Source organism: Arachis hypogaea, chromosome 1 (genome assembly GCF_003086295.3).
Source record: "Arachis hypogaea cultivar Tifrunner chromosome 1, arahy.Tifrunner.gnm2.J5K5, whole genome shotgun sequence".
NCBI classification, from domain to species: domain Eukaryota; kingdom Viridiplantae; phylum Streptophyta; class Magnoliopsida; order Fabales; family Fabaceae; genus Arachis; species Arachis hypogaea.
The window spans coordinates 48,162,713-48,170,424 of NC_092036.1; the positions used below are offsets into that span (position 1 = coordinate 48,162,713).

The 7,712-nt window shown below is 39.5% G+C and overlaps 1 non-coding gene across 1 annotated transcript; it reads right to left on the bottom strand.

Annotated features, from left to right (window-relative positions):
• Nucleotides 1-2,693: 2,693 nt before the first annotated feature.
• LOC112715757 (small nucleolar RNA R71) lies at nucleotides 2,694-2,801 on the bottom strand. Its single transcript, XR_003159964.1, has one exon. It is a non-coding gene; the product is annotated as a small nucleolar RNA R71 (small nucleolar RNA).
• Between the last annotated feature and the right edge of the window lie 4,911 nt (nucleotides 2,802-7,712).

Genomic DNA, 7,712 nt, shown 5'->3' on the forward strand with positions numbered 1-7,712 from the left:
GAGAATCCGGAAGGTCTAAACCTTATCTGTGGTATTCTGAGTAGGATTCAATGATTGAATGACTGTGATGAGCTTCAAACTCCTGAAGGCTGGGCGTTAGTGACAGACGCAAAAGAATCACTGGATTCTATTCCAACTTGATTGAGAACCGACAGATGATTAGCCGTGCCGTGACAGGGTGCGTTGAACATTTTCACTGAGAAGGATGGTAGGTAGCCACTGACAACGGTGAAACCCTACATACAGCTTGCCATGAAAAGGAGTAAAAAGGATTGGATGAAGACAGTAGGAAAGCAGAGAGACGGAAGGGACAAAGCATCTCCATACGCTTGTCTGAAATTCTTACCAATGAATTACATAAGTATCTCTATCTTTATCCTTATGTTTTATTCATAAATCATCCATAATCATTTGAGTCTGCCTGACTGAGATTTACAAGATGACCATAGCTTGCTTCATACCAACAATCTCCGTGGGATCGACCCTTACTCGCGTAAGGTTTATTACTTGGACGACCCAGTACACTTGCTGGTTAGTTGTGAGAAGTTGTGATAAATAGTTGAGATTGCAATTGAGCGTACCATGTTGATGGCGCCATTGATGATCACAATTTCGTGCACCAAGTTTTTGGCGCCGTTGCTGGGGATTGTTTGAGTTTGGACAACTGACAGTTCATCTTGTTGCTTAGATTAGGTATTTTTCTTCAGAGTTCTTGAGAATGAATTCTAGTGTTTCAAGGTGATGTTCTTATCATCACCAAAGCTGATTGATTTTCATCAATTTAGCTCTTGAATGCAATGTCCTGCTGAAGCTTGGCTAGCCATGTCTAATTCCTTTAGACTAACATTGCATGATTCCTGGAATTCTCATTAAGAATTTTGATATCTTTATTTTCATTTCCACTTAATTTTCGAAAAAAACCAAAAAAATTACAAAATCATAAAATCCAAAAAGATTTCTTGTTTGAATCTAGTGTCTCATTTTAAGTTTGGTGTCAATTGCATGTTTCTGTTCTTCTTGCATTTTTCATGTGTCTTTAGTGATCTTCAAGTTGTTCTTGATGATTTACTTGCTCTGATCTTTAAATTCTCTTGTTTTGTGTGTTTTGTTGTTTCTCATATGCATTCTCAACTTGTTAGTGTCAGTAGTATACAAACTTCTAAGTTTGGTGCATTGTTTATTTGATTTTAGTTGCATTTTGATTTTTCCTCATCATTAAAAATCCAAAAAAATTTTTAATTTGTGTCTTTTCAAGTCAATAATACAGAGAATTGAAGATTCAGAACATACTGCAGAGGAATTACACAGAAAAAGCTGGGCGTTAAAAACGCCCAGTAAAGAAGGAAAACTGGTGTTTAAACGCCAGCCAGGGTGCCTGGCTGGGCGTTTAACGCCCAAAAGGGGTGAGTTTTGGGCGTTAAACGCCAGAATGTGCACCATTCTGGGCGTTTAACGCCAGGATGGCACAAGAGGGAAGATTCTGATTTTAATTCAAATTTTTTTCAGGTTTTCAAAATTTTTCAAAATCAAATCTTTTTCAGATCATATCTTTTCAATCATATGTTTTCAAAATCAATTTCTTTCTATTTTCAAAAATACTTGCTAACAATTAATTATTTGATTCAACAATTCAAGTATGTTGCCTTTTCTGTTGAGAAAGGTTTAATGTTTGAATCATATCTTTTCTTGTTAGCCAAGTCATTAATTTTTAAAATCAAATCTTTTTTAAATTGTTTTTCAAATCATATCTTCTCAATCACATCTTTTTAAAACCATAACTTTTCAATCATATCTTCTTAATCATATCTTTTTCAAAATAGTTCTCAATCATATCTTTTTGATTTCTAATTTCAAAATCTTTTTCAAAAATCACTTGATTTCTTTTCCAATCTTGGTTTTCGAAAATCAATTAGTGTTTTTCAAAATGTTTTTAAAATGTTTTTAATTTATTTTTAAAAATTTCTTCCCCTCTTTTCACATCCTTCTATTTCTGGACTAACACTATTCCTCAAGGAATAATTCGAACTCCATCTCCTTTGATAAGTTCGAATTCTTCTACCTCTCCTTCTATTTTTCTTTTCCTCTGACACCTCAAGGAATCTCTATACTGTGACATAGAGGATTCCATACTTTCTTGTTCTCTTCTCTTTCATATGAGCAGGAGCAAAGACAAAAGCATTCTTGTTGAGGCTGACCCTGAACCTGAAAGGAACATGAAGCGAAAGCTAAGAGAAGCTAAAGCACAATTCTCTGTAGATGACCTAACAGAAATCTTCAAAGAAGAAGACATGGCAGCCGAAAACAACAACAATGCCAACAATGCAAGGAAGGTGCTGGGTGACTTTACTGCACATACTCCCGACTTCTATGGGAGAAGCATCTCTATCCCTGCCATTGGAGCAAACAACTTTGAGCTTAAGCCTCAATTAGTTTCTCTAATGCAACAGAATTGCAAGTTTCATGGACTTCCATTGGAAGATCCTCATCAATTTTTAGCTGAGTTCTTGCAAATCTGTGACACTGTCAAGACTAATGGGGTTGACCCTGAGGTCTACAGACTTATGCTATTCCCTTTTGCTGTAAGAGACAGAGCTAGGATATGGTTGGACTCACAACCTAAAGAAAGCCTGAACTCTTGGGTAAAGCTAGTCAATGCCTTCTTGGCAAAGTTCTTTCCACCTCAAAAATTGAGTAAGCTTAGAATGGAAGTCCAAACCTTCAGACAGAAGGAAGGTGAATCCCTTTATGAAGCTTGGGAAAGATACAAACAATTGATCAGAAAGTGTCCTTCTAACATGCTTTCTAAATGGAGCATCATAGGTATCTTCTATGATGGTCTGTCTGAACTGTCCAAGATGTCATTGGATAGTTCTGCTGGAGGCTCTCTTCATCTGAAGAAGACGCCTGCACGAAGCTTAAGAACTGATTGAAATGGTTGCAAATAACCAATTCATGTACACTTCTGAAAGGAATCCTGTGAACAATGGGACGAATCTGAAGAAAGGAGTTCTTGAGATTGATACTCTGAATGCCATATTGGCTCAGAACAAAATATTGACTGAGCAAGTCAATATTATTTCTCAAAGTCTGTCTGGAATGCAAGCTGCACCAGATAGTACTAAGGACGCTTCATCTGAAGAAGAAGCTTATGATCCTGAGAACCCTTCAATGGAAGAGGTGAATTACATGGGAGAACCTTATGGAAACACCTATAATTCTTCATGGAGAAATCTTCCAAATCTCTCATGGAAGGATCAACAGAGACCCCAACAAGGTTTCAACAACAATAATGGTGGAAGAAACAGGTTTAGCAATGGCAAGCCTTTTCCATCATCTTCTCAGCAACAGACAGAGAATTCTAACCAAAGCCACTCTGACTTAGCAACCATGGTCTCTGATCTAATCAAAACCATTCAAAGTTTCATGACTGAAACAAGGTCCTCCATCAGAAACTTGGAGGCACAAGTGGGACAGCTGAGCAAGAAAATTACTGAACTCCCTCCTAGTACTCTTCAAAGCAATACAGAAGAGAATCCAAAAGGAAAATGTAAGGCCATCAACATGGCCGAACATGGAGAGGATGAAGAGGCAGTGAGCCCCACTGAGGAAGACCTCAATGGACGTCCACTGGCCTCCAATGAGTTCCCTAATGAGGAACCATGGGAATCTGAGGCTCACACTGAGACCATAGAGATTCCAATGGATTTACTTCTGCCATTCATGAGCTCTGATGAGTATTCTTCCTCTGAAGAGGATGAGTATGTCACTGAAGAGCAAGTTGCTAAATACCTTGGAGCAATCATGAAGCTAAATGACAAGTTATTTGGTAATGAGACTTGGGAGAACGAACCTACTTTGCTCACCAAAGAATTGGATGACTTGTCTAGGCAGAGATTACCTCAAAAGAGACAAGATCATGGGAAGTTTTCAATACCTTGTACCATAGGCACCATGAACTTTAAGAAGGCTCTGTGTGACTTAGGGTCAAGTGTAAACCTCATGCCTCTCTCTGTAATGGAGAAGCTAGGGATCTTTGAGGTACAAGCTGCAAGAATCTCACTAGAAATGGCAGACAATTCAAGAAAACAAGCTTATGGGCTTGTAGAGGATGTTCTGGTAAAGGTTGAAGACCATTACATCCCTGCTGATTTCATAGTCCTAGAGACTGGGAAGTGCATGGATGAATCCATCATCCTTGTCAGACCCTTCCTAGCCACAGCAAAGGCTGTGATTGATGTGGACAGAGGAGAAATGATCATTCAAGTGAATGAAGAATCCTTTGTGTTTAAGGCTCAAGGATATCCCTCTGTCACCATGGAGAGGAAGCATGAAGAGCTTCTCTCAAAACAGAGTCAAATAGAGCCCCCACAGTCAAACTCTAAGTTTGGTGTTGGGAGGCCACAACCAAATTCTAAGTTTGGTGTTGAACCCCCACATTCAAACTCTAAGTTTGGTGTTGGGAGGTTCCAACATTGCTCTGAGTATCTTTGAGGCTCCATGAGAGCCCACTGTCAAGCTACTGACATTAAAGAAGCGCTTGTTGGGAGGCAACCCAATGTTATATTTTATCTATTTTCCTTTGTTATTTTATATTTTCTGTAGGTTGATGATCATGAGAAGTCACAAAATTAGTTGAAAAAGCAAAAACAGAATGAAAAACAGAAAGAAAAATAGCACACCCTGGAGGAAGACCTTGCTGGCGTTTAAATGCCAGTAAGGGTAGCAAATGGGCGTTTAACGCCCAGTCTGGCACCATTCTGGGCGTTTAACGCTAGAAAGGGGCACCAGACTGGCGTTAAACGCCAAGAAAGGGCAAGATGTTGGCATTAAACGCCAGAAATGGGCACCAGCCCGGCGTTTAACGCCAGAATTGGCATGAAGAGCATTTTTGCTCGCCACTTGGTGCAGGGATAACTTTTCCTTGACACCTCAGGATCTGTGGACCGCACAGGATCCCCACCTACCCCACCACCCTCTCTCTTCTTCTTCACCCATTCACCAAATCCCATCTTTCTCTTCACGACTCACATCCATCCTTCATAAAACGTCACCTACCTCACCATTCAAATTCAAACCACTTTCCCTCCCAAACCCACCCTCCCATAACCGAACCCTACCCCTCTCTCCACCCGTATATAAATCCATCTTCACTCCTTTATTTTCACACAACCTAAACACTACTTCTCCCCCTTTGGCCGAACCACAAAGCCATCTCCATATCCTCTATTTCTTTTTCTTCTACTCTCTTCTTTCTTCTTTTGCTCGAGGACGAGCAAATCTTTTAAGTTTGGTGTGGTAAAAGCACTGCTTTTTGTTTTTTCATAACCATTTATGGCATCCAAGGCCGGAGAAACCTCTAGAAAGAGGAAAGGGAAAGCAAAAGCTTCCACCTCCGAGTCATGGGAGATGGAGAGATTCATCTCAAGGGTGCATCAAGACCACTTCTATGAAGTTGTGGCCTTGAAGAAAGTGATCCCCGAGGTCCCTTTCAAACTCAAAAAGAGTGAATACCCGGAGATCCGACATGAGATCCGAAGAAGAGGTTGGGAAGTTCTTACCAACCCCATTCAACAAGTCGGAATCTTAATGGTTCAAGAGTTCTATGCCAATGCATGGATCACCAAGAACCATGATCAAAGTGTGAACCCGGACCCAAAGAATTGGCTTACAATGGTTCGGGGGAAATACTTAGATTTTAGTCCGGAAAATGTAAGGTTGGCATTCAACTTGCCCATGATACAAGGAGATGAACACCCTTACACTAGAAGGGTCAACTTTGATCAAAGGTTGGACCAAGTCCTCACAGTCATTTGTGAAGAGGGCGCCCAATGGAAGAGAGATTCAAGAGGAAAGCCGGTTCAATTGAGAAGGCATGACCTCAAGCCCGTAGCTAGGGGATGGTTGGAGTTTATCCAACGCTCAATCATTCCCACTAGCAACCGGTCTGAAGTTACTCTAGACCGGGCCATCAAGATTCATAGCATCATGATTGGAGAGGAAGTAGAAGTTCATGAGGTTATAGCCCAAGAACTTTATAAGGTGGCGGACAAGTCCTCTACCTTGGCAAGGTTAGCCTTTCCTCATCTCATTTGTCACCTCTGTTATTCAGTTGGAATTGACATAGAAGGAGACATCCCCATTGATGAAGACAAGCCCATCACTAAGAAAAGGATGGAGCAAACAAGAGATCTCACTCATCATGAAATCCCCGAGATGCCTCAAGGGATGCACCTTCCTCCACAAAACTATTGGGAGCAAATTAACACCTCCCTAGGAGAATTAAGTTCCAACATAGGACAACTAAGGGTGGAGCACCAAGAACATTCCATCCTCCTCCATGAAATTAGAGAAGATCAAAGAATCATGAGAGAGGAGCAACAAAGACAAGGAAGATACATTGAGGAGCTCAAGCACTCCATAAGATCTTCAAGAGGAAGAACAAGCCACCATCACTAAGGTGGACCCGTTCTTTAATTTCCTTGTTCTCTATTTTCTTGTTTTTTGAATTTTCATGCTTATGTTTATCTATGTTTGTGTCTCATGATCATTAGTGTCTTAGTGTCTGTGCCTTAAAGTTATGAATGTCCTATGAATCCATCACCTTTCTTGAATGAAAAATGTTCTTAATTGAAAAAGAGAAGAATTGCATGAATTTTAAATTTTATAACAGATTAATTATTTTGATGTGGTGGCAATACTTTTGTTTTCTGAATGTATGATTAAACAGTGCATATGTCTTTTGAATTTATTGTTCATGAATGGTTGGCTCTTGAAAGAATGATGAAAAAGGAGACATGTTACTGAGGATCTGAAAAATTATAAAAATGATTCTTGAAGCAAGAAAAAGCAGTGAATACGAAAAAAAAAGGAGAAAGAGAAAAAGAAAGAAAAAGAAAGAAATAAAAGTGTGATCCAAGGCAAAAAGAGTGTGCTTAAGAACCCTGGACACCTCTAATTGGGGACTCTAGCAAAGCTGAGTCACAATCTGAAAAGGTTCACCCAATTATGTGTCTGTGGCATGTATGTATCCGGTGGTAATACTGGAAGACAAAGTGCTTTGGGCCACGGCCAAGACTCATAAAGTAGCTGTGTTCAAGAATCATCATACTTAACTAGGAGAATCAATAACACTATCTGGATTCTGAGTTCCTATAGAAGCCAATCATTCTGAATTTCAAAGGATAGAGTGAGATGCCAAAACTATTCAGAGGCAAAAAGCTAAAAGCCCCGCTCATCTTATTAATACTGATCTTCATAGATGCTTTTGGAATTCATTGCATATTATCTTCTCTTTATCTTATTTGATTTCCAGTTTCTTGGGGACAAGCAACAATTTAATTTTGGTGTTGTGATGAGCGGATAATTTGTACGCTTTTTGGCATTGTTTTTAGTATGTTTTTAGTATGTTTTAGTTAGTTTTTAGTATATTTCTATTAGTTTCTAGTTAAAATTCACTTTTCTTGACTTTACTATGAGTTTGTGTGTTTTTCTGTGATTTCAGGTATTTTCTGGCTGAAATTGAGGGACTTGAGCAAAAATCTGATTCAGAGGCTGAAAAGGACTGCAAATGCTGTTGGATTTTGACCTCTCTGCAATCGAAGTGGATTTTATGAAGCTAAAGAAGCCCAATTGGCGCGCTCTCAACGGCATTGGAAAGTAGACATCCTGGGCTTTCCAGCAATGTATAATAGTCCATACTTTTCCCGAGATTT